The sequence below is a fragment of the Drosophila erecta genome, unplaced genomic scaffold, assembly GCF_003286155.1.
Source record: "Drosophila erecta strain 14021-0224.00,06,07 unplaced genomic scaffold, DereRS2 tig00000021-arrow-pilon, whole genome shotgun sequence".
Lineage (NCBI taxonomy): Eukaryota > Metazoa > Arthropoda > Insecta > Diptera > Drosophilidae > Drosophila > Drosophila erecta.
In genome coordinates, this window is record NW_020825198.1 from 13,481,959 (window position 1) to 13,505,040 (window position 23,082).

Sequence of the window (23,082 nt, forward strand, 5' to 3'; positions counted from 1 at the left end):
GACATAATCGCATTTCACTTTCGCTGGATTCTCGAAACACTACCACTTCTCCACAAAGCCACCCATTGAGCCACTCGCTCCTCGAAAAAGATTGCAACATTAACACTTACTGCACACGTCCTCGACGAAGCACTACCGCCACCACCATCCTCCTCCTCGGGGGGCAACCTTTGGCCCCTGGCAACACACGTTGCGATGTGTGGCAGCTACAGCTCCTCCATCATCATTACTATCATCATCATCGGCATCATCAACGCCCGGCGTCATCTGCGGCCTTTATCAATTCGCCTTCCTTTGGCGAGCCTCCTCTGCTGGCTGTTTACATAACCAAGGCGGCATGCCACTTTAGTGGGCGTGCTGCAAAGGTAAAAGAAAATACTATTAATACAAAAAATAAGAAACAAAAGTGCAAAATTTGTTCTAAAATTAATGCACGACTGGTAGACTGCGCTAAGTAAACTGGCCTTTCATCGGGTTTCTGGCCATATATTTCCATTCGCCAGCCACCAATGTCGATCATCGAGCCCGAGATGCTGGTGCAGATTTTTCGAACCCATAATTACCGGGCTGTGTGTGCAAATATGTATATATCGAAGTAAATGTATGTAGACGAGTATCTAGAAAATTGTTGAGGGCAGGCGGCGGAGATCTAGCCACGTTTCTGGCAGATCCGAGCATGATTTAAAGGGCAGACGGCCCAGTCCAGTCTGTTGGCTTTGTTGTTGAAAGTGATTGTACTTTATAGATTGTGAGCCTTTGTTGACTCGCATTCTGCAACACTGTAGCGTGTAGCCTCTGCATTTGCCAACGTTGTGCAACGTGTCAGGCATGTTTGCCTTAGAAGCCGCCACTCTGGTGGCTTTTGGCCACGGGATGCGGAAAGTGGCAGATGCCTCGGGAGGTGGTTGAGTCATGCATGGCAGCGAGTAGGAAATTCGGAGGAGGCCCGGTCTTGGGAAGAGCAAAAATTAGTTTGAAATGCAGGTTGGTGCCAGAGGAATTTCAGAAAATTGAAGTTTCTATGTGGGAGACTCTGCACGAATTGGTATTTACTTTGAAAATGAAAATACACACATTTATTAAAATGTATATTAATGGTGCTACTACGGAACTCTGGCTTCTCCAATCATTTATCCTTCCCAGCGAGCTCCCCTAGTCAAATCCCATGATAAATCCATTAGGTCTGGGCTTGGCATAGACCATTTAAGCAGTTTATAATTACGTCATCATTATTAAGTCTCTTCTGGCTCTGGGACGGAAATCCCCCAGCGACTTGGACCATTAACAATGCCGCGGAGCTGTCACCTACAGGGCACCGGGATGATCAACATCAACCCTTAAACCAAATGCGCAGTTTCCAGCGAATGAAAAGTACACAATTTCCAAGAAAACGAGGCATTGAAGAGTGAAATAGCCATAGAATAAAGCTCTCGAAAACCTAATGAATTCAAATGAGCCAGCAAAGTTCACGGCCCCAAGGCTTTCACTTACTGCGATTGAGGATATCGTGCCGTATTAATTAGGGGAACCACTTACATCGTTTCTGATGGTCCGCAGTTAAAACAAGGCAGCGCTAAAATCATAACAGCTGTGACGTAACAAATGGCAACAACGGGGGTTCCGAGGCAGCCCGGAAATCAACCACTTGAAATTCTTTTTTATGCCAGCCAGAATTAAGACATAAAACATTCCCGTGCGGGTTTCCGGCGACCCCGTCAACCCCGTCAACCCCTAATGAAGCCATCAACTCACGTAACTTGCCACAGTTGCCTCCGAAAGTTACTCTCCTCGCTGTTTGCGAGTGTGTTTTTGACCATATAAGGATAACGAGAAGAGGCTTTTGATGTTGCCTAAGCATTTTGGCAAATATTTGCCCGGAGATCCAATCCATTCAGGGTGGTTCTCAAGGTACAAATTGAAAACTTTAAAGGGCTGCAAAAGACGGCGAAAAATCCTAAAAATCAATGCGGGTCACCCCTGTTAAAAAAAGCAACAGCTATCCCTAAAAAATAAAAGACCAATGCACTTTGTGAGTAGAGACCACAACAAATAATGTTAACGAGCCCGCGGTTCGTGCGATTACAATCAGTGACAGAAGGCAAACCCAACCCCGAAAACGATCTAATCTCCCGAAAACCCAGAGAGATTTGCAAGGTCCAGTCCCTGACCCGTTGGCGGATTTTTCCTGGGTCCAACACCGCCATATGTCCATAGGCAATCAACGAAAATGTACTTGGGCATATGTTAAATAAAGTGCATTGAGGCAAGGGTTTCTAATAAATCGGCGAGGAGGGTAACATGAGCTATTAACACTTAATTGAGTGCATTTATGGCCAGCTAAAAGCCACTGTAAACTGAGTGACAATAGGGGATTTGTGAGATGGCCATTAATGAGCCCTCCAAAAGTTGACATTATACACTAAACCAGTTTAAGTAACAAAACTTTCGCTTTTTAACTTAGGACCATATGCATATCACGTTTTGGACAGCATTAAACTCGAAATCGAATTTCGAACTTTGCATTTATAAAAAGTACTTTCGCGGCCGATGTTCAACTGGCTCGTTGGTCTAGGGGTATGATTTCCGCTTAGGGTGCGGGAGGTCCCGGGTTCAAATCCCGGACGAGCCCAAATGCTGTTCGTATTTTACAACTTTTTATTTATTTATGTTTTGATTACCTTGTTTAATTAAAATTGTGTGATCATTAATCTGTTTGGTTTTTAAATAGGTATTTAAGTACGCGCAGGTGTAAATATTAAGGTCACTTTTAAGTTACTTCTTTTTTATGTTTAAAGATGCGCATACAAATTAGAAAACATATTCAAATAAACTTTATCATATCGTTTTAGTTTGTTGTCTAAAATTTATATAGACTAGTTTTGCCTGCGATTTCCAACCGGCTCGTTGGTCTAGGGGTATGATTTCCGCTTAGGGTGCGGGAGGTCCCGGGTTCAAATCCCGGACGAGCCCAAGAAGAATACAATTTTTTGAAGTGTAGTTGTTATTTTAAAGCACAATAGCAGCTTTCTATTTTTTTCATAATTCATGAAAGCATTTTAATTTTAATTAATTAAGAAGTAAGAACTAAATGATTTTATTAATTCAGCATTGCAAAAAGTATGCAATATCAAAAGCTTAAAGTTCTTTGCAACTTTTTTAAGGCTTACGGCTTTTTCAAAGTCATCGAGGCTGCAATGATATTCGATCCTTTAAATAATAACAATTACTCGGTTCAGACCAAATTGGTTAAAAGGTAAGCCGAGTCGGCTCGATTACAGTTCCATTCGAGAAGGAGAGAACACAATGCAGTAGACGGATTGTCAGACGGGAGCCACAGAAATTGCAGACTGAAGCATTAAATGCATGTGTCTGTGACTCTTTGAGCTCTTAATGGAATACCGACGAACTTTGGGAAAGGGTGCGAGATACACTATAAGTCTTAAATATTTAAAACATTTTGGGCAAAAACGCTTAATTTTTAAGATTGCTTTTTATTTAAGCTTGGAATTTTTTTAAGACAATCTTTCTTAAAGAGATTGTTAGTATTTGAGTAGTGGTTTTACTATTCAAGTCATTATACAGTAAACCCGTTTGCAGCCAAAAGCTATTAAGTCCACAGCCACATGCAACTCACCTTTTGACCAGTCTCGCAGTGAAGTTCGAATTTCGAACTTTTCTTTGATAAGCAGTAGTTTGGCGGCCGATATGCACCTGGCTCGTTGGTCTAGGGGTATGATTTCCGCTTAGGGTGCGGGAGGTCCCGGGTTCAAATCCCGGACGAGCCCAAGTAGTTTACGTTTTTTGTCATTTTTGTGCTTCAGAATCAAAAGCACGAAATTCCTGTACTCGCTAGCGCACTTTTCTCCGTGTAGAGACTGCCGGTGCCCGGCGCATGAATATTATGCATTGGAAATTAACACAACAAACTTTTCGGCTTGGCTGACCAAGCAGACACCGGCAGACCAAGAGCTCATGGCTGTCATTACCCGAAATCCATTTGCGCCCCCCGGGGCTCGAGGGGTTTTGGCTGGGCCAGATCTCTTTGCATTGTAATAATATGGCACTCAGCCCGGCCCCTTCCCATTCAATCGCCGTCCCATGTATCCGATTGCAGTCCATAACAGCTGGAAGCACGTAAATCTCATTGTTTCGATGCGTTTTGCATGCGTTTGAAGTGTCTGGTTGTCGATTCCGATTTCGATTTCAATGCCGGCGTCTGCCCCAAGCCTCTTCACCTCTTCACCTCTCCCTCCTGCGCCCCTCACCATCGCCCCTCATCATCCCCCTGCCACAAGAAGCCTGCATATGATAGCCTGCCTCCGCATGAGGAGTTACTTTTCGTAATCCATATCGAGATACCCATTGTGAGGAGGAGGTCAAGTGCACGGGTTAATGTTTCAAAAAGAAGGCGAACACTAAAATCGTCTGAAATCGTTACGTGAAATGTGTTTAGTGATAAATATTCCATTTTAATTGACAACAAAAATGAAAGTAGAAATATTAAAATAGGAAATATAGAGTAGCAGATGATATTTATTCAGTAAACACTACCCTATAGCATGCTGTGCTAATTATAAACTTTTTCAATTAATCGGTATTTTCGTATTCGTTGCGATCCTTTAAGGCTTAAGCTTCTATATGATTTTTTACTGACAAATATGTTCATCACAGCAGATGGCAAGGGGCTGAATAAAGTCTGTGGTTTCAGCTCCGGGCGACAAAGAGGAACAACTTCACTCCTTAGCAGCCAGCGGGCTCTGCAATTGACTTGAACTCGTGGCGCATCAATCGAGTGTGTGTATATTGGGTGTGTGCACTGAGAAGAATTAGGTCTAAATAAGGCGAAAGGCGAAAGAGTAAAATGATAAGCCTCAAGAAATACGGATACTCCCCTACATTTAAAGCTGCTTTGTTTTTAGGTTTACAATATTGATAACTGAAATACATTATTATATAGCTTCAATTTCTTTTTTCGTGTGCACGAGTTTGTCGAGTGTGGTTTTTTGTTGTTGCTGGGCTGCGGTTTGGGTGATTTTTATGATGAGGCCCCCGGGCAGCAGAGGACATGGCTCGATTCGGTTTTGATTGCCCTGCCGGAAACGGTGCTCAGGTTACGATTTAGCAGCGATTTAGCCGAGCGTGAAATGGCAACTGCAGCACTTAACCACATAGCAACCGGGAGCAGTGACACCAGCACAAACACCAGATGCCGCCGAGCTTTTATCACCTTTTTTGGCCGAATGTGTGGATGGCATTTCCATCTCCCATTTCCCATTTCCCCGCACTTAAATATTTTTGTTGGTGGTAATGCCAGCGCTTCTCCCCCACCATCGCTTATCTAATTGCTGTTCTATAAATAGCCCGCAGCCCAAGCCGATAAATTGTCGCACACTCGCCAGTGTCAGGATGGCCGAGCGGTCTAAGGCGCCAGACTCAAGAGCGAAAGTCTCTTACCCTTCGCAGCAGGGTTCGATTGAGCGTTCTGGTCCTCTCTGAGGGCGTGGGTTCGAATCCCACTTCTGACAAAATCTTTTTACAAATTCCCTTTTTGCTGAATTTGCAAACAATTCAGTTGAAATGCAACTAGTAATTAAAATGAGTAATTTCTCGGTTTAATTCGATTTAAATTAAATATAACATTCCTCTGCCAAAAATCCAATTTAGCTGTCGAATTCATCAAAAAAATCATGTATTTAAAGTGCTGGAATTTCTATTCCCTTTCATAAATCGTAAAATATTTCCAAACTCATTACAACAGCTATTTCCCTCATTCCCTGCTTTAAATAGCCTCTTTGCTCTATTCTTTTGGATTAGATAGACAATTATGCCTGCTTTATGCTATCCTCTCTCCTGAATTATGGTTCATCCCTAGTCCAAGTGCTTTGCGCCTGATTTAATTCAGCTGTCTTTGGATATCCCCACTAAGCCTTAAGTCGGATTCCGCACCTCATAAGCCCCGAGTGGCGTTGAATCCCCCTCTTTTTCCTTCGCTGCATGTCTGCCGCTAATTAGGTTTTCGTTTTTATACATTTCTTTATGGTTTTTCCAACACGTGTTTGGGCCTCCTCCCCCGGTTTTCATGCCCTCAATTTCCCCTGCCCGCCGACTGCACTTGAACGCACTTGTCAAAGTTCTGGCCCGTCGCCTACGTTGGTCCGATGCATTTTGCTTTCGCAGCCACAGACAACATCGAACAACGGGGAAGCCGACCCGTAAGCCACGCGTGCCACAATAGGCAGGCACCACTGTGCACCACCCCACCTCCGCTCTTTGATGGCCAGCTGGAAACTCGATTTAAATCCAGTGCATATGCAAAGTGTCACGTAATTTCAATTACACAGCTTCAAAGACAGAGACAGTTGCACTGAGAAAAATATACTGTGGCAGTTGGAAAATACCAAGCATTTTAAACTTAAATATGAAAGAATAAAATGCCTGTTTCATTTAGTGTCTAAGTGTGTGCTTAAATAGTTTGAAAAGGAATATTGACTCATTTAAATAGATTAATTACCTATGAATTGCGAATATATTGCTTTATATGCATACAGCTCTTCTTATTTTCTGCAGTGTTCCATCGAGAATGGTAGAGAAAAAAATGATTTTTTCATTTTCCCTCGACGATAACAAGTTTTATAAACTAAGCCAAGCGACAGCGGCGCGTGCCACGCCCCCAGTCGCCGCAGCGCCCCCCGAAAGTCCGGAAAGTGGGCGGCGGAACGCGTGTTGCATGTCAATCGCGGAATGCACTTGCTAAGGGGCAGAGCAGAGGAGCCAGGCGGAGGAATTGAAGTGGGAAGAGTGGGAAGTGACAAAGCCAACGTCTGACAATGGCCGTGCGGCTTAGTGACCCATAATGCGTTTGCCAAGAGACCAATTGAGTTAGCCCACTTCCTGCCCAGTTTTCTCCTTCTTCTCTCCAGCTCCAAGTGCTCCAGCTCGTTTTCGCTCTCCGTTCTCCGTTCTAGCCCTGTAATCTACATCTGCAACGTCGCCTACGCGTTCTGTCGTTCTTGCGCTCGACTTTTCCTGTTCCACTTATTGGCCTTGGATGCTGAATACCCTTTCGATGGGCATTGGGACTTTTAAAGAAAATTCTGAAGTTCCAACGTATTTGTAAATAGTTTTCCAAATTATTCCTCCAATAAGAAACTATAAAAACGTGCGTGGCAGCTTTCAGCATGTGGTATAATATTTTTTAAAATGTTGTATATCTCCAATCGCTTCGAAAGATCTTTTTCAAGAGGGTATACCTTCTGAATTTTTTGTTTGCCACCTGCAATTGGCTTCTTTCCCTTTTTCCTAGCGTGAATAATTGGTTGGCGTTACAAATCCGTTTTAAATGTGACTCGTGTTGCTGTTGTTGCTCGGTTAACTGGGCAGGCAAATTGATTTTGTCTCGTTTGAGCCGTTGCTGCTGCTAAGTCCCTTGACATATGGACCTTCATTGACAGCGACCACAGTACAGCAACGGCCATAACCGACATGACCGGCGGCATGTTACCAGCAGCCAGCGACCGCAAGCCTTTTGTTCCGCTTCCATCGACCGCCGGACATCGCCGGACATCGTCGCACGTGTCCGCATTCGTCTAAAAACATCACAGGGCCAAAAACACCTGCCTCGCACCTCCATTCGAAGGCCATGATATGGAGAGGACCAACAGGTGAGAGGAGGTGAGTTGGTGGACCCTGTTGCAGTCCGGGGTATTTAGCGGTTTGCACTGCATCATTAACTTTGATGCGCTGCTGTTGCCGATGGTGCTGCCCATGAAGAGAGCTCCCTTTTGAATACGTAGATACACACTTTGAGTGCTTTTTTATACAGCACCTAGCAGGGTACAAAACTGATAGCTACTCATCACTATTTTTGCTAATTTTGCTGCCCGGACTTAAGCTCCACTCAACTGAATTGTAGCTGTTGCGGTTGGGTTGATGAACTCTTCGCAAGGTTAAGTAATGCGAGGTGTGTTGAAAGTGCCAGTCGAGAGGGGTCATCCAAAGCTTTGTGGTTTCAGGGGATCCTCCAGCTAATAGAGTGAGATATAAAAGTTTGCAGGTCGCCATCTCCATTCTCAACATTTTTTAAATCGAGCACATCTATTTCAATATCATTGCTCAATCCAATTACTTGTTTTTTATCCAATTAAACTCAGCCCCACCGATTCAGCTAAGCCCTTAGCTATTTCCCCATGCCAGTGACCAGCCAGCCAAATCGCTGACAATTTCATCAATTTGCCAATACGACTCTGCCATGCCGAAGCATTCGGTGCGGGAATGAATCAAAGCCAGCCCGCAATCTGGCCACCAGTTCCAATTTTTGCCTTATCACCCGGCACAAAAGGCGGTTCTCTAATTAGCTGCTGACTGGCTGACTCCCAGACGTCCCCCGACTGGTCATCACCGATCCAACGATCCACCGATTCACCCAATCCTCGAAAAACTTTTCAGGGCAGGCGGCGATGGGAAAGGCATGCAATTGGCATGACATTGCCATGTTCCAGCTGGGACAAAGCCCCAAAACCGAATTGAATGCCAAGGCTGCAAGCTATTGCTGATGGAATAGTTCAGCCATGGCGTTGGGGTCTGAGTCGGAGTCGCCACCGGTGTGGCATGTGGATGCCATGTTGATGCCGGCACGTAATGAGCGCATTACGCACTTCGAGGCATTCGAGGGGACCCAGCCAGGAGCTGCCTGATAACAAGGCAGCCCTTACAACCTGCCTCGTTTGCCACTTTTACACGGAGAAAAATACATTGTAAGCCAGTTCGGTAGGAAAACCAGGAAATACAAAGAAGGGAATAGTATGGTAAAGTCATATGTTATGCTTAAAATTCTTTTCGTCTGTATAGATGTTTTCATGGTACTTAAGCAAAGGCTGCCTTTAATTTCCGAGTGCAGCACTCCGCCGTCCGAATGCCTTGTTATCCTTGCCACATTATCGCCTTAGCCGAATACCTGGCGCATCTTGAGTGTGCAACATTGTTACAATCAAGTCCAAGTCCCTGTCTATTACCCTCTCTTTTTCGCCTTATTGCGGCGTCTCGCTGGCGATTGTTGTTGTGCACGCTCCGCTTTTCAGCCTGCGGTGCGGCTAAGGACAATGCCCCTCCGCCCCTCGTTCTCCAGGGGGCGCGGGGAGCTGCCACTGCTGCCACTGCCGCCCTCGTTCCACTTACGCGTGTGTGTGCTCAAGTAGCGAAAGGCCCCCGGCAAGAAAATCAAGCGGTGCAACATTTGTTTTTCCCATTTGGCGGAGGTGCTCTTGTATAGGGTATCACAAATATTTCCGACACAGCAATTGTAAGCTAAACTTAATATTTTATTCGTATTTAAAAAAGCAATAATAAGACTTTATAAATTATCTTGGCCAAATATAAATTATTTATCAAGCTTTCAGGTTTTGTAACCTAGTTACAAAGTTGTGTTCAAGTACTTTGTGATATTACAAAAATTAAAATTAAAATTATGCGAAGAATTTGTAATCGAATTCTGAAAAGCCCTAAAGGGTATTCTGTGATGCCTTAGACCACCTGTTACTTATGTCGGTTCTCCATTGGATCCCCAGCGGATGGCGAAGACCCCTTTTGCTACTTCAAGTCGGCTAGTTTGGCGCTTTGCCAGCTTTCAGGGCAGGAGGTACACATGTCGGGGGATTTTTTCGAGTCGGCGGAGGAGGCCAATGTGTTGCACCAGTTTTAAGGCCACGACGGACGCACAGCTGAGCTGCATTTTGCAACATGTTTCGGTGTCCCGAATGCAATGCCATGCCTCAAGCCGCAATTCCCCACCTGCGTTCCCCTTCACCGATCTGGTTTTCGGATTGCGGTCTCTCGAAATCTCGAAATCCGTCTTTTGGCGCTTGACTCTTGCAGGTGTGCTTCACACGACTTGTCAGTGTCAGCGCCAATTTTTTCATATGCTGCGCGCTCTATTTCTTCGAGTTTTGTGGCTTAGACAAAGCATGGCAGGCATTTTTTCCATGTTTGTGAAAATATTTTTGGGTTGAGCATTGATGGAGCTCCCAGGAATTTACGTGGCCGGGCTGTAAGGCATCAGGGAAATTATAAAAGTATTTGGAGAGCAATACCATTCTAGAAAACGTGTGATTTGAAACATCGAATGCACCCTTCTAGGTGTTGGTAAAGCATTTGATTTGCATTCAATGCCAAAGTTTCCTGCTTTGTTCTTCCCCACTGCCAAGGGCCTTGACCCCTAACCTTTGTTACACACGCCGCCCCCTCTGGGGTCGCCGACCCTTGACGAACAAGTGTCGTTGCACACATGACACGAGATCGTTGGGCCCTCTTGCCGACTCGATCTGCATGTGGATGAAGAGTCGGCGGTCCAATTAACTAAACTGCGCCTAATTGAATACTTAATCGAGCTTGAAACTGCAGCTAAGAAGGCAGCACACTCATCAAGTTGCAGGCAGCTGCCTTAATTAGCTGCACTCTCACAGTCGAAAGTTCCTCGCTCATAAATTGATGTAATTTGACAAAACAAAAACTGGGGAAAAAATCGCACATAATTTCTAATGTGAGATAAAAATCGCAAAATCAAAGGCTGGCGGAGCGCTTCCTGCAGACCCGAGTCTATTAATTTGAAATGGCCCGAGATAAATTACTAAATGACTGTCGCTTACGTGTGATCCATCCATCAATGCCATCATTAAGCCAAACATTTGACAGAGCGGCCAATGGAACGGCCACAGGATGGGAGCCACTGGGTCTAGCTTCCTCGCTCATCCCCCTCTAATACGAGTGGTATATCTTTTCCCTTTCGCAATTCCCCAGCTCGAACTGCACAGTTCCCAATCTCAATCCCAGCCCCGGACAACAAGTCACTTCTGGTTTGGCCTAGCAGAGGTCCGTAGACCCCACAGTCGCTCTTTCAGCGGTTGTCGGGATCTCAGAATCTGTCATTGGAAGCTAGCTCTGGGATGTCTTTGGGTCCGGACCTCTTGGGGCTCGCTTTTTGCGGGCATGGTACCCTGGAATAAAGGGCTCGAAAGGTAGCTGCGCAAGTGGTTCAGCTTGAGTTCTTCTAATATATCATCTTAACGTAAAAGCAATATCCCTAAGCAATAATCCCTTCTTATGAGTAGATGGTAGAAAGTACAGCCGTGCGATGTTTCCAAAGGTATCTGATAGGCGACCCCAGCGCGCTCTTGGAAAAGGCCTAGGGTGCTGTCAATAGGATTCCCTCGCAAAAGCGAACCGCTGGCACTCAGGCGTGTCCAGGTATTTGTTGTTGATCATGTTGATAAGTGGCCGCCACATATTTTCCAACTGCACTTGTAATAATTTGTTTGCCATTCCTTCACTCTGCATCGCTGTAATCAATGCCGCCAAAAGTGGGTGGGGAGGTGGGAAGCCGGGAAAATCAGGGGACAGACACGAGAAGTGGCATTCCTCCAGACGAAAATGTGCCTCTGTGGGAGCCGTTTTTTCTCGTACATTTTTTTTTTGTATGCCGCTTCCCTTCTGCCACCGCCACTTCCAGGAACCAAAAGTATTTGGCGTGCGGGTTTATCTTTTTGATTTCGTTTCGTTACTTCTGGTATTTTAATGAGTTTTAGCTTTAAGATAAAGCAGAAAAAAGCAGCCGAAAGGTCTCCTCTCACATCAAAAGTTTATGAAACGGTTGCTATTAGCAGCGTTTCCCAGCCGAGCTTTGATGTGAACCCAGCTGAACGCACGTGTGCCCCGAGATTGCCAATATCCGTCGATATTGCCAGTTCTCGATGCCAGTGAAGACAATGGCAAAATATGCAGATATGTTAATGAAGCGTGTTCCAGGCGAAACTATAAGGCCAAGGCAGCCCAAAGACCTGTGAACGGCTGGCTGGCTCTGTCATAAATTAAATTATGCTGTACTGAGACAAGAGAAGTGATAGCTAGCTATGTAAAATCGGTAGGAAATGGAGTAGATCAGGGCTATAAAGGAATCCTTGGAAAGCGGAAAATAGATAGCGTAATGTAGCCGCATTTAGGGGCTCTTCAGGCATCTACATGTAAAGTATTTCAAAGCAAAGAGATAGTGATTAAAAGTGATTCTTTGGTTAAAAATTTATCCATATTATGGATAAAAATTAGCACACTTAAATATCAAGTTACAGGAAGAATGTCTCAAGGAATCCAACATGTATTTACTTAGTGCATCGTCCTATTTTCCCATTTATTGCTGTAGTACACATACACAACCTTTCCCTTTTGGCTTTTTAGATATTTGGCCGCTTTCGAGCGGCTGTCTCCTTTGAAATCTGCAGTTTTCATTGAACTGCATTAAAATTCGCCATACCCTCCCATCGGGCGACTGACCCACCCAGAAAAGTGCAGTCAACAACTTGGAACAGTCCAACTTTCGCCGGGCCTAGATCGAGGCGCATTCAACATCCAACATCCAACATTCAACATCCGACATTCACCCAGGGAAAGGGCGGCTTTGATTGCAATTATTTTGTGTGCTCTTGGTCTTTCACTTTCCCAAAGACAGAAAGCCGAAAGCATAAAAAAGAACTTCGCATAATTTAGTCGCTTTGCCATTTAAATGGAGCACAAGTGTAACTAATCTCCAAGCGACATCCAGTAGATATTTTTTTCGGCTCTTTTTCGGTGCCTTTCACAAACGAAAAACCGAAAAAGAAACCTGAATGGAGTACGTGGCCGAAAGACTCCAGTCAGCCGATGTTTTTTGCCTCCTTTTTCTAGGTTAGCCACATGGACTGGCTTTTTTGGGGGGATAAAGGCACCTGCGGCCAACAACCAGGCCAACAGAAATATGCCGAAAGCGTTGACATTTCGTGCGGTTCCATGGCAATTAGAAGCACTTGAAGTCAACCCAGTGAACTTCGATCTGAAACTGAGACTGCACTGGCAGAAAATCCTATATAAAAGTAGCTTATATTAATGCCCTTAAAACACTTAATGAGACCATTTCGACCTAAAGAGCTTGCTCATGGCCAACAAATTGACGAGTCTTTACTGCCTTTCGCCGAGTGAAAATAGTTTTTTGGGGCACTTTTTTGTAATTGATTTGCCATGTAGGTGGGTACATAAAAGCTGCCCAAAGTTGAATTAAATATTGGCTCAGCCTGCTACGTACATCCGCACAGAAGTGAAGCTGCCAACATTTAAATTTCTTATAAACAAATCTTTTCCATTATCTGGCCAGCTCGCAGGAGAGTAGCACGTGCAAACACGTGTCTTCTGTGGGTCAGCGGAGGTCAGAGTCGGGCCATCCATAAAGTCTTCTTTGCGGAGAGGTTTGGGGGGAACTCACCGGCAAGAGCATGGCAAACTATTAAAAACTTTGACCCAAATATAATAAAACAAAAACTTACTTAGAGCCAGAAAGCTTCGCAGTTCGGTACGGTACCGTACTCGTAAAGTATCTTTAAATAATGCGAACTTTCATAAACTACTTATACATTAGAACGCAAGATAGCAATATTTGCGTATTTAATTCACACTTTTCAAGGACCAAAACAAAGCAAGTTTTTCTTGCAGCTAACAAATATTACACGGTGTTTAAATTTGTAAATATTTTTTTAACAAAATTAAATATTTAAATGTTTTATACAAGATTCTTTATATAATATTAAATGTATTTTTTTCGATTGCAATGTCATTTCTTTAACAAAAATGTTACAATACCTTTTAAATTTAAAATTCCTTTTCCACATTGAATTTTAGTGCAGTTTAAAAGCCCTTTTTATAGGGTGTAAATGGCTTTTCCTTTTCCATGCCGAGTAGATTGTGAGTTAGTGCAAGTTAGAAGAGGGAAATGCACCCCTCCTCCCACTTCAGTACATGCATACATATATGATGGCTCCCCATCTGTTAACAGCCCCCGCATCCCAAATCTGACTGCCAACCCATTACAAACTTTTGGCCAAAGTAGGGCAGAAAAAAGTTATGATTTAGAAATTAAAGTTGGCAAAGCAAAGGCAATCTTTTATTTCTAATAGTTTCATATGGGAGGGTTTTAGGGCAAAGGGGGAGGCCTTAAAGCTTCCATAAAAAAGAAGCTTGCTAATGACAAAAGTATAAAGATTGTCAGGCTATTCCGGCAAATCCATATGGAATGCACTCGACGCAAAGCACGGGATCGCATAGAAGTTCCATACAAGTTGGGAATCGAGAACTTTTTGGGGCAGCAGGTGCTGTCGTTATGCAGTTGAAACAATGTTGGCCACAATGTAAGAGTCTAATTTAAAATGGTGGGACACAACTGATATGTTTTTGAGAATTGCCATAATTTCTTGCGCAGATATAAACACGAAACAAGCAGGTAATAAACCGATACATTATTTTTAATTGGAAACTACGTGTGATTGGAAATTTTACTATCTAAGTAACAAGCAAATATGTACAATACCATTTACTGTCGCTATTTGCCATCCTAAGTGTTTGCCTCTGTTCATTGAAAAATCCCATTAAATCAGCGGTCAAGCCCTCCCCGAAATACAAGTAGTAACGAAAGCCACTCGACATTAAAACAATTGTGAATGCATTTGGACCCCGTTTCAATGCCAAAATTAATATGCTTCCATAAACTACATGAATGGGGCGGACTGTGCACTACTATATTTCCCTGCGCACACAATGATGCACTGTGAGAAATGGTAGTGAATAGGTTTGGAAGATGGTTCTATAGTTTCCAACATATTTTCAAATTCTATTTTATTTTTTATATAAAATGAAGAAATTATTTGGAAAAACTAAGCAATTATTTGTAACATTAAGTAATATGCATGCGCTATCATTTCTTTCTCAGTGCACATAGAAAAGAAAGGAGCAGGATCCCTCCAGCAACCACAGAAGAATATTCCCCAGGTGAAAGTATGTGAAAGCATGCCATAAATCGCCCGCCTTGTTTGTGTGTAAGTGTGTGTGTGAGCCTGTGCTGGGCAGCGTGATAGTGTTGGGGGGGCGTGGTGTCGAAGGGGCGAGGGGGCGAGGGCACTGTTTTCGGCTTCAAGAGATTAGAATTGATGTGGGTTACTAAGCAAACATGAAAGGCTATTACGTTAAGCGTTGCGTTACGTTGTGTTATGTTGTGTTACGTTGAAAGTGAAATAGTTTTCTTTTCACTTCTGGCTTCCCCATTTTGTCAGGGTCTAATTAAATATTTGCCAAATGTCAGGCGACGGCAAAAGGCAAAGCTTGAATTTGGTTGATTGATGGGCATGTGGGGTTAAATTACAAATACTAAACGCACCTTTAAATGTGAGTTACACAAAGTTTATTATTCATTTGAACCTCTCACTTTGCTGACAATTAATTACATCAAGGATCACGCACTCCAAACCTTATTAAATGAAAATGTGTTTGCTTCTATCTATATTTAAACGATTTTTAGCGCTTAAATTGAGACAGCGAGAAAGTTGTTTTCACAAAAATCTCTCAATGACTCAGAGCCATATTTCAGAATTGGCTGAGCCGATCCCATCAACCGAATTCCCTTAACCCAGCATTTAGCACACGATGTGGACCCAAAAAATATTAATTACACATTATTAATTTGCCAGCTTTTGCGGACGTAGCGCGATGAACACGAAGGATATGAAAAATGATTTGTTTCCTCCTGTTCGGGCAAAGTGGTTCAGATATTATTTAAATGAATTGTTTTTAGCCACCAACGATGGCGATAAAAGAATTTTTTTTCGCCGCACGAGGAAAAAGTTCTGTTTCTGCGTGGGCGCACAAAATTCGATGGGTTACAGCATCGCGGATTCGGTGAAAACTCCTCCTTTTTTCTGATCTGACCGGAGGCCTATCTCGATTATTGTTTAATACGCTGTCATTAATCAATTTGTTTGCCATTGTTTGGGGCCGCTTGCCGTTCTTGTTTGGCCAAATTAATTATGGCCCCAAACTCGGTTCTGGGCTGATAAGCAACAGCAACAACGAACAAAACCAGTGCAGAATAGTGACAAATTTTTTTGGCCAGCATAATAAATGACTTTGTTTTTGGCCTGTCCATCCAAAATAATTGATTATGCCATGCACAAAACTAGGTGAAAGAGGTGAAAGATGTGGAGCAGTATACAAAATGGTGCAGGGCCCTCGATGGAGTTGAATGTTACACTTCAAGGCCGAAATTGGATATATTAAATCACCTGGTGGGTAATTGAAATCGTAGGATTTTGGATTATGCCTATGATAAGTAATACGTAATGGGTCATTAAGACATGGCGGGTTAAGTGCTACATTTTATCTTCCTAACGAAAAATTAAATTATTTAAACGAACGGCAAATAAAATCAGTGACTGCCATCAATTATACATTTGTGATAAATGACTGATTATTTGTTCAACAAATACATTCAAAATGCATCATATACTCAAAAAGAATCTTAGATATCAGATTCGTTAATAAATATTCACAGTCCAAAACAATGCCCGCACTAAGTAAATAAAGAGAATTTTCCAAGTACTAATATTGAATTCAACATGACCTATGCACTTCATCGACTCAACGAGTTGATGCATTTGCTTTGCATATTTCAAATGCAAATATTTACATCAATTAAAACGATTTATTTGCGAAATGAATAGGCGAATTCCGCCAGACACAAATAGTCGCACATGTGAACGGAACCTAACTCAATTAAATTCGCCATCATTGAAGTGCATCAAACACCCGAAGAGTCCTTGAAAGAGCTTTGATTTCTGGCAGATCCATTTTGATTTTTTCCCCGCTCGATTGATTGCGTTTACCTCAAATGCACTTTATACTCGTAAATGCAAATCAGTAGCGAGCGGCATTTGCAAAACCATTGAGACACTTGTGCATATCCAACGGATACACAAGCCCACTGTCGAGTATCTTTGAGGTTGCCGTGTGCTGCAGGCCGAGATTTCTATTTCTTTTGGCCATTTACAAATTGCTCAATGTCGGCTGTAATAAATTATTTATGTTATTGCGGCGTTGTCAATAAAGACATAAGTGCGCACAATCAAAAGCGAAACCCCAAGCGGATTGACACCGAGCGGGGGATCAAATTGCTGGGGGGAATCGGGTCGAGCAATTACTATATGCTATATGCAATATGCTATATACCCGATGGTATACCAGCTGGAACAACAACAATGGGGCTATAAAAGCGCAGCCCAAGTGCAGGCCATAAAAATGGAAATAACAAAACACACCAAACACACAAGAGGCCAAAGGAAAAAACTCCAATTTGACACCGAAATCAAATTAACATACAAAACTTACATTCCACATTACAATCCGGCAAACAGACGTAGCTTTTTGTGAGCGAGCAACAAACCATTGAGTTGGGAAAAATCCCAAAATCACAGTTGGATGTCGGAGACCTGTCATATAACACTTGTTCGCCTCACTTGTTGGGCATTTTCTTGTCTGCATGGCCGCATACACAACACAGAAATGGTTTGTTTGCCACATATTCATTTTTGTTTCGTGCTTTGTGCGCCTTTTTTTGGCATTTACCAAATTCTTGTAGCTGTCACGTGTCGCAGCGACAAATTGGCATTGATGTGGGTGCTGCAGTTGGACTCGAAAGTGCATTGCAACAGGTGTTGGCATTAGATTGTGTTAACCAACACTACCTATTTCTGGGACCCTAACTGAACTTTGTATGCAAGCCTTTCTATCTAGTAAGTTCTTGTCGAACAGACAGCCCTAATCGATCAAAAGATATCGACCTAAAGATAATAATATCTTCGAAAGGAATTTAAAACAAGATAGAATGCTATAGTCGAGTTCCCCGACTATCAGATACCCGCTACTCAGCTATTGGAACTGCAAACGAGAAATGTAAGCATTTAGAGGTATGTCACTTTAAAATCTGATGAAGATAAGTTGAGTTATGGAGTATAGAAGTTTAGCCTTGGAACATCAAAATATATATATTTTATATATTATATTTCATGTTACTGTAAACAAGTAAGTTAGTAAGTAAATAAGTTGTCTCGTTAGCAGTTTTTTTGTGCCTAGTGTCAGTAAGTGGTGGGAATGCGTCATTTTCTAAGCTATTTGCTGGTGCAATCTGTGGAGTGCATCCCCCAAAAATCTGGCACGGCGATACAGCACAAGGCCAGGGTATTAAAAACGCCTTCAAGGACCTTCTCCAGTGCCACTCAAACTGTAATTAAAGCCAACGCTGCTCGTCGACTCTTGAAGCCTTTTGCAATCCGTTCGCTCAACAATGGAAGTTTAATGTGCGGGCCCGGGGCATTTTCATCGCATAATCATTTTTTGTGCCCGAACAGGGATAATAAATATGTCGCAGGCACTTGAGGCAGCCTCTCGCATTTATGTCGCTGCACACGGAGGAAAACCAACCCCGTGCCACTCCTTCCACTGCCGTTTTCGATGCAGGTTCTTGAGTGTACGTGTACGAGGCCTGCACTCTCAATTATGTCTTAATTCGTATCTAATGGATATTTTCTGTGTGAATTTTCATGATTAATCGCCGCCCGAGGGTGCAAGGGGACAGCCATCACACTGAAACAAAAACTGCATTGCAGCCTTGTCTCGTATATTAACAGAGAACTGATTTTATTCTGACTGCATAGTTTTCGCACCATTTTCTTGGATCATAATTTCTTTTTTGAAAGAACAGCTTCTTGGGAACAAAATGGAAATTCTATACTTCATGATTTAAGATTATAGTTAACGAAATGGAATCGTAATTGCTTAAAATCTTTCCTGAATTGCAAAGACTGGTAAATTTACCATGCATGTAGGCAAAAAATTAAAATATATTTCTAGGGTCAATTTAAATAAAATCTCCACCCCCTAGATCAGTGCCGAACATCTCTGCTATTGTTCTCAGTGTAAGTAAAAGGGTGGTTTGCCGACTGCAGTTGTTCACACATGTTCACAAAAAGATTGCAAATGTTGGGGGTGGTGGGGCGGACAATGGAAATGCGAGCGATAACTCAACTCCACCGAAGGTTCCCAACTTTCTTTCCCCTCGATTTTCTTTTTTGAAAATTCGCAAGGCGGTGGCGTGGGGTGGGTGGGCGAAATTTGCAATTGCTGGGGTGTGGCAGTTCGGCATTAACGGCATATGCACCGTATGTAGGGTTTTACGTTTGTGTGCGTAGACGGCGACGTGTTGCAACTTCCGGTGACGTCGCCGTAGTCGCAAAAAGTGATTACGCGGCATTTGTGGCAGCAGCAAACCGGCGACGGTTTTTGCAAACATTTCCAAGAATGCAACCGCATTGCCGCCTCCTCGCAACCTGCACCCTTTCTACCCACAAACACCGCCCACTTTTTCGTTGGTAAACAAAAAGCATCTGAAATGCAATTCGCACTTCGGCAGCACATGGGCGCCATCTAGCCGCGCTTAGGCGAACTACGCAAGAGAGTCAGATAACGCGGGTGTTTTCCCAAAAGAGAGAGAAATTTGGTGGAAACCACTCTAGTTGGGAATTTTATCTAAGAGCGGTTCTCAGTTGAATTTTCCTCTCTGTTTATCTTTGACTGCTGCATTTGCATTCTTTTTAGGCGTTCTTGGTGTCTCTGCTGCAACCGCTCCCAAAAAATCAGATTTACATGCCTTTGTTGTTGGTTCTTTTTTATTTATTTATTTTACTTAGCATGGAATCTGATAAGAATGTTTTGTGTGCTGGGCGAGCAATGAACTTATTGGAGGCTCTGTGGGCAGGTCTAATTGGGACTGGTCAATGCATGCGGTGAAGGCTAATTAGCGGTGGGCGGCGGAAGTACGACATCTTATTGGATGGGAAATTGGGAGATAGCACTAATGGAAAATGCAAGATTTTGTTTTGTTTACGGTTTGATAAGGAATTGTATTAGGCTTTTAATGAATTTATAGCCACTGAAGATTTGGTTGTCTATTTGAAGAAGATTTCCTAGTTACAATAGTGAAAAACTGTTTAATGCTCTCCATTTAGATAGGATGTTAAGTTCATCTTGATGATATTAATTTGGATACTTTCAAATCCCATTCATTTGTATGCTGAATTGCAGGGAGTTTATATTTCAGTTAGCTTGGTTCCAAACCATCCAGTCGCACATTATCTGACTCAATGAGAATCCAACTTGAGTCTTGCCGGCTCCTGCTCAGATAATCGTTATCTGAGATCTCATCTCTCTTCTGCTCGGCGAGAGTATTTTTGCACAGTTGTGTTTGTGCCCTCGTGCTCGGCTGTTGCACACCATCGCACTTACTTCGTGTGTCTGTTAGCATACTGTTAGCTCACTTCGGCACTTAACAGCGGCTGAGAATCGACTTTTGAAGTTCGTGGCGTACACAGACACAATACAGCGTTAGTTCGAAAAAAATCGTGAACGTGTTTGGACACGTTGTGGAGCGCACCGTTGTTTCCTATAGCAGACAGCTCAGCAGATTCGCGCGTGCAAATTCTCACCCTTCTCTTCATCCTCCTCTCCCACCCACCACCGCCATCGGTCGCTGTTGTAGCTGTTTTAGCTGTTGTTGTTGTGCGGGCAACTTGCTTTTGGGGGCGGGGCACGCGGGTCAGCGCAAATAGCAAAATCGTCAATCGTCAATCGTCATCGGCGAAACGTGTGTGCAGAATTAATGAAATGCCCGCGCCGCTTCATCAATGAAAACAAAAAGCGAGGAGACTATCCGCCAAATAGTATCCCAAAGATTTCTAGCTGTGCTTTCGGTTAACGTTGTGTTTGGGCCAACAATTTTGTTTTGACAACAGTGCGTGCTAACGAACCAGCCCCGTATTGCCAACATTTTCGCGGTAAGTTCTCCCTTAATTCTTGTGTGTTGTTGTGCTGCTGAGACTAGTACTGATATTGATTATATATTATTCATTGGTTATATTAATTTTTTGTTTTTTCTGCATACAGTATATTGTAAATATAGGCAAATATGTGCATATATTAGGCAAAAGTACTAATAGCCATTTACGTAAAAAACTAGTTTTCAGTGGCGAAATATTAATCAGCACGCTATAATACAAAAAAAGGTGCGATAACAACTTTAATCAATAATCTAAGCAAACAAGTTAGCGCCTAGAAAACTACAATCCGGTATGTTTACCTATTACTGGAAAAATACTGTTTAAATAAGGGAAACCCCGTAACTAAAGTTGGCCTTATCAGATAAAACCGTTACACTTTATGAAGAACCTCTTTAAGGCCCCAAAAACGCCGCGACAGCAGCATGACATTCTCTTTTCCTTCATTTCGGTTATTTCAATGCGATTCAGTGCGATCGATAAGTTTTATGAGTTTTCGTTGTGAAATTTTGAAATCATTAATTATGTCTCGGGCCGCAGACTCGGTCGGAGTTTCCGTCCAGGTCCCCAGCCGTCTCATTTTGGGGCTTCTGTCTGGGGAACAGGTTTCGTTAGAGCGAAAAACTTTAAGAACTTTTCGAGGCTTTGGAGGCTGGCGATTCCGGGAACTTGTTAGGTGCTGCCCGGACTCGTGTTTGCTCGCCCCTCTTCATGGAGATGTGGATCTTTATGAATGAACGAGGTGGGGCTCAGTTCGGGGGCTTGGGCAGCTGGCTAACTGGGCAGCTGGGCGACCGGGCGGTCCGAATGTCTCGTGTTGTGGGCCTTTCTCGTTGACACTTTTGAGGAATGTCGGCTTGGCCTGGCCAACTGGGAATGGGTTAGACGTGAGCTGGCATAAGTCTAAGGCGCTGGGATGTACTAAGGTTCGAAGAATTCGACGGGGTATAGCGTTTGGGCAGAGCTCAGGAAGACTTCAAAGGAAATGGCAGTAGGAGAACATTTTTAGTGGTATTGAGCCAATCATGCTTTGACTTTAATGTGTTCTTAAGGGATTTCGAGTTACAGTTCTTCGTACAAACAATATTCCGAATTATAAACTATTTTAAAGATGATCACCCAAAGAAACCTTTGTGTTGCGCCTTCTATTCCGCGCTCCCCATCCACTGGTGACCTTCAATATCTCCATCTGAGAACAACCTCGAGGCGAAATCTTAAAGCAAATCCCCACTCATTAAAGCTGCCACTCTCTGTTCTTATCAGGCCCGAAAATCCCCACCGAAAACGCCAAGGCCGAAGCAGAGAACTTCCAACCTGCATTAGCTAAGCAGACAACCGGGCAGGGGAAGCTAGCTGGCTCTGAAGCAGAAAACTTTTTAATTACCAACAGGAAAAAACATTTAAGATAAAAGCCCGGTAATATGGGGGCAGGTGAGACGGCCCACTGCGGCCACCCTCTTTTACATAAATTGAAATTATGGCAACTGTTCGACTCGAAGCCATCCGCTTTGGATGATGGAGAGTCCGAGCCGAAATCGAACCTTTTACTTCCCTCTCACTGACCCGAAGGAATTCGTATTTATGACCTTCGTAGATAAAAAAACCGAAGGAATAAGCTGCAGCTTTTAGCCATCTCAGAGCTACACATTTTACGGCTTAAATATATTTCTTAGCCATTAGATAAACAAATAGAAGGGGAGATGGAGATGGATATGGCCAGAATCAGAGGTAGACAAGAAAAGAAACGCAACGCAACGAAACGAAACGAAAAGAACGAAAATATCTTTCAAGTACAATGTTAGGTAAATATAAACAAAACTTTACGTCTTCAGGTCGCACACTTCTTTTTACAACCTTCTAGACTCTTAGATGCTGCACTTTGGCTGTTGCCGCTGTTTTGGTTCCCTTTTTAGCTACTTAAAGCTTTTAGAGCGGCAGCAAGATGTAATATAAATTACATTAGCTAAGTGCCAGGCGGCAATTAAAAACAAAAAATACTCGTGAAGTTTTCCTCCGCCTTTGTTGTTGCTGATAATGTTGTTAATGATGTTGCGGCAGCATCTTCAGCAGCCCCATTCCCATCCGCTCCCAGCATCCCAGCATCCCAGCGGCATCATCATCAGTGGCATCATCATTAAGAACATCATTGCCACCATTAGCAGCATCATTAGAACGTCAACTTAATCAAGGTTAAAAAGCATGTGGCGTGCCTGCCCCAAAAATCGAGGAAAACTCAAGTGATGCGGGAGCTGCCGTCCCGCTCTATTTTCTCTTTTTATGTGGGGTATACAAGTATGTATATATATCTTCGATTCTGTAATTATTGACGCCGACGGTGTCTTCCACGTTAGACATAAAC

The 23,082-nt window shown here is 43.2% G+C and overlaps 1 protein-coding gene and 4 non-coding genes across 5 annotated transcripts in view; all 5 read left to right on the plus strand.

The window, feature by feature from the left end:
• The first annotated feature begins 2,557 nt into the window (after window positions 1-2,557).
• Trnap-agg lies at window positions 2,558-2,629 on the plus strand. Its single transcript has one exon. It is a non-coding gene; the product is annotated as a tRNA-Pro (tRNA).
• Window positions 2,630-2,898: 269 nt separating this feature from the next.
• Trnap-agg lies at window positions 2,899-2,970 on the plus strand. The gene has a single exon. It is a non-coding gene; the product is annotated as a tRNA-Pro (tRNA).
• A 743-nt stretch (window positions 2,971-3,713) lies between these two features.
• Window positions 3,714-3,785, plus strand: Trnap-agg. Its single transcript has one exon. It is a non-coding gene; the product is annotated as a tRNA-Pro (tRNA).
• A 1,615-nt stretch (window positions 3,786-5,400) lies between these two features.
• Window positions 5,401-5,525, plus strand: Trnal-caa. Its single transcript has 2 exons — window positions 5,401-5,438; window positions 5,481-5,525. It is a non-coding gene; the product is annotated as a tRNA-Leu (tRNA).
• A 14,603-nt stretch (window positions 5,526-20,128) lies between these two features.
• LOC6545293 (protein slit) overlaps window positions 20,129-23,082 on the plus strand; it is a 49,871-nt gene continuing 46,917 nt past the window's right edge. Inside the window, exon 1 of the mRNA XM_001972596.3 lies at window positions 20,129-20,723. The gene's annotated coding sequence lies outside the window, so the exon portion shown is untranslated. The remainder of the gene's footprint in view (window positions 20,724-23,082) is intronic.